Below are 4035 nucleotides of genomic sequence, written 5' to 3'. Positions count from 1 at the left end.
TGGGATGGGATGGGATGGGATGGGATGGGATGGGATGGGATGGAGAGCCCCCCTCGCCCATCCCCGTGCTCAACTGCCTCCGGGCTCAGCCCGGCCGTGCCCCTCCCGCTCGGTTCCTATGGACGCGGCGGAGCTGCTTCAGGGCTGCACGAAAGCGGCCTCAAACATTTCCCGAGGGTCACGCAGCACCAACGGGCTCGCACCTCACGTGCTGTTATTCACGGCATCCTACCGAAAGATGTTTGGAAAACCGCGTTTTCCCACTACTGCCCTGGGATCCGAGGGAAAAATTCAGTGACAGCTACATTAGTTAAAAGCATGGAATAACGGGGAAAGTTTATAGCTCTCCCCCTTCACAACCAATGGAGTTAGACGTTCATGTAAACACTTGTGAATCTTATTGGGAGGAAGTTTTCAGGGGGCAAAAAATGGGCAGCAAAAAGTCCGCCTAATGTAAACCACTTCTTTCTGGAGACCGACGAATTTCCTTTGTTAAAACGGGGAACGCACCCGCGCTGTGAGCACAAGCTGTGGCTCGGGGCTCTCGGGGAGCATTTAAAACAGAAGTGCCATCGAAAGGCTGTGTGTGCGCCCAGCACCGGGAACTCCGATTTCACAGGGCGATTTTCCTCTCAGTACAATGTGTTTCCGTCCCTGTGAAAGAATTACTTCTTAACAGTAAAGAAAGGAAGAGGAGTTCGGTTTTGTTTTGAAAGCCTGATTGATATTTAGATTGACCCAACACTGCCTGAAGATGTTTTCATTACCATTTCTGTTTGACTGGGCTGAAAAGGGGTTAAAAGTAACAACAGCCTCGCAGTCAGCAGAAAGCTATTGAAATGTTTGATTATCCCTGCAGCAAAGGAGAGGATAGTAATGCAACAGCAACCTCTCTTGGGGTAAAGTCGAGATTTAATAACCGAGGACCAAAGCAATTGTTTGAATCGAGCAAAAGGAAGTTCAAAATATTTTCGCATACAATCTATTTCCTTGTGTTTCTTTTGATCAGGGTGCCGTCAGATAAATAGCCCTCTTCCTCAGAAGGCAATAGAAATGTCACCAGGCATCATCGGGACTGACGCCTGGACGTCAAGGGGGGAACACTGTCTTAATATTCCACTAAAGAGTGTGGCTGAAGACACAATATTCTCTCGTCCCTCTCTCCTTGTTCCGTCAGCTCTTTTTCTTGCTGCTGTTTCGTCAAATCGCTATCCCAGAACTCAGTGACAGAAAGGATCCAGCAGATGAAGGGACCTGCACGCAAAGTTTCCCCGTGTTTTTAAGTGCCCCAGGTGCTACGGGCTCCTCGCAAAGCCTCACTGCGTTGTGATGGATCTCGGGCTCTGATCAAATCCTGCTGTTCCTTGCTATGCAGGAAGTCTTTCCAAATTAGTCTAACATCAGGGCCGAGCACTGTGACTAATAGGCATAACTGCACAGTTCATGCTATCTGTAGGGCAGGTTCAGCAGGGGAAACAGCAGCACCAGGAATGTGCTTGCTGTTCCACGGAGTAAGGCAAACTCTTAGAGACAAAGATCAGGGGAATTATTGGAGAGGCTAAAAAATCTCAGCATAAATAGTGGTGCAACCTTACGTTACTCAGGAGGCAGCTCATCTAACAGCTCTGGATTAACTGAAGGAAGAAGAAAGCTGGCAGCCAGCAGCCCTCAGGGCAGGCACCCACGCCTCGGGATCCCATGGACTGGGGCTGAGCAGAAGGACTGTGACCCTCAGCTTTAATTCTGTGAATCTACAAAAGCATCAACTCCACGTGGAGCTGATGGTGCTTTGTTTAGCACCAGTCATTAGATCTCATCCTACTTTACCTTCAGTTGTGTCCAATAATTTGTGTCTGACAAAAACATGTTTTCCAGGAAATTAGAAAAAATCAGTAACTGAATTTGCCACTTCCCTGGGCAGAATCTAACAAATGAGTGCTTTCCTTTACATGTGAATCTATCCAGCCTCATCCTGCCGGTATTTGTTCAGGCTGTGCCTTATCGTTTTAAAAAGACCCTCCACGCCTCACTTGTACAGGTCGTGGGGTATTTCACGTTGTAATCCAGTCCCTTAAGAAAGGATATGCTTCCAGAGAGCCTTGTGTGGCAGTCCAGGGTTTCAAACGTATGGGGTGGAGGTCAGGGGCTGTTCTCCATGCTCTTCAAAATGTCAGGGTCCCTTTGAAAAAAGTCTGAGTGTGACAAGGCATCGTAACCCTGCCTGGACAAGGAGATGAGGGGAAGGATGGGAGGAAGAGGGTGATCTGAGTAGCTGGGAGATGGAGCACAGAAGTCACATTTTGGTATTGGCTGAAGACAAAACTTTGTTTTGTCAGATGCACACAATTCGCAGTCACCTTTTTGAATATGCATTGTTGGGAAGCTTTCCCTTCTTCTTCTTAATACTCATTGATTCACTGTTGGCCTTCAAAGAGAAAATTACATCCGTAAAGAAGAAAAAAAATCTGATAAATCGGGTGTATTTCTGGGACAGGAAAAAAAAAAAAAAGCCAGAATCATTATTTTCTTCAGTGAAACCCAAAGGAAACCCATTGCAGTCCCTTCTCCACAATGCCTGGTGGTAGCTGGGGGGGTGGCTGTGCCCTGTAATCCAGCCTGACTGAGTGTCCCGAGTGCCAGAGTCCTGTCTAGAGGGGTCAGAAGACCCTCCAGGGCTGGAGAGATCCCAGGGACCTCCACGAGAAGCCCGTGGGCCACCATCTCCAGGTGGCAGTGACCTTCTGCTGCGGTTGCCCAGCCAGCAGCACCCATCTGGTGGAACACACGGATAGGTCCTGGAAGAGGAAACTGCCCCTTAGGAGTGGAGGCGCACCTCCTTCCAGCTCCCACCGGGCACTGGTTGAGGACGAGGGGATCTCTTTGGATTTCACTGCCGGGAAACTATTAATGCCTACAGTCTTGTTCATTTACTGTGACACTTGTTTTAGCTTCGAACAAAGAATGCGTTTGATAAAATGAGGGCAATATCTTCTACATTTATGGAGGCAATTAGCTACACGCTCTCTGTTGTCAAAGCGACACGGCATCAATCACGGCACGGATCGGTTTCTTTAAAAGTTCAATTCCCGCTGCTGGCCCCGCCGGTGTGTGTGCGTGTCACACGCTTTGTGTTTACTTTGGACAGGAAAATGCGCTTCATTCCGACAATGGGAACACAACGCTTTGGACGAGGGCTCTTTTGACAAAAGACGGCGGAATTTTCTAATGCTTTAGATAAAGAGGGGAGATAAGGGACCCGAGGTGCCATGCCGCCGCAATCGCGGTAATTCGGGCTCGCTGCGCTGCGCTGTGCGGAACTGCCGCTCGCGGGGCGCCGTTCGTCCCTCCGGGGCGTCACTGCCTTCCTCCGCAGTTGGATTCCTCAGCACACGGCGCTCTCTTTGTAACTTTCCCGTGTGTGAACCCGGGCTGAAGCACCCCTTGCCCTCTCTAGACCTGCGTCCCTTGGGCAGCGCGTCTTTTTGTCTGCGTTATCCGTATATTCGTCTGCTTTTCGCAGCTCGCAGCGCTACCGTGAAGTGAGAGAAATGAAAATACGCAAGTGCCCAATTTCGGGCGATCCGTGGATCCCAGGGCCGCGCTGTCCGCTGGGAACAGACCCGGGGCTGCCTCCTCGGCTGCTGCGCACAAACTTAAAGCGGACAAAAATAATAGAAAATAAATACTTTTTTTTTTTAAGAAAAATAAAAAAGAAAGAAAGAAAAGAAAGACGGCGATGCGCGGAGGACGCTGTTCTTTTTCCCCAACGGGCACTGCCCCCCTGCCCTGTCCCACCGTTTCAAACAGCCCCGCGCAGCCCCGCTCCGCTGTCAGTGCCGGTTCGCTGCGCGGGGCGGGGAAAGGTTGGGGGGGGGAGGGGGAGGTTTGCAAACACCGAGGGGGATTTTGAAACAGTTTCGGAGCGTTTCGGTGGGCGTGGGGCTGCGCGGAGGGGGCCGCTTCGCCTCTCCTCCGCGGGAGCTCACAAATCACAGCTAAAACACGAGAGGGAACCCTCGCCGTGCTTAATGGCCT

The sequence above is a fragment of the Meleagris gallopavo genome, chromosome 6 (assembly GCF_000146605.3).
Source record: "Meleagris gallopavo isolate NT-WF06-2002-E0010 breed Aviagen turkey brand Nicholas breeding stock chromosome 6, Turkey_5.1, whole genome shotgun sequence".
In the NCBI taxonomy this organism is placed as follows: Eukaryota; Metazoa; Chordata; class Aves; order Galliformes; family Phasianidae; genus Meleagris; species Meleagris gallopavo.
Note: the sequence above shows the minus strand (reverse complement) of the source record.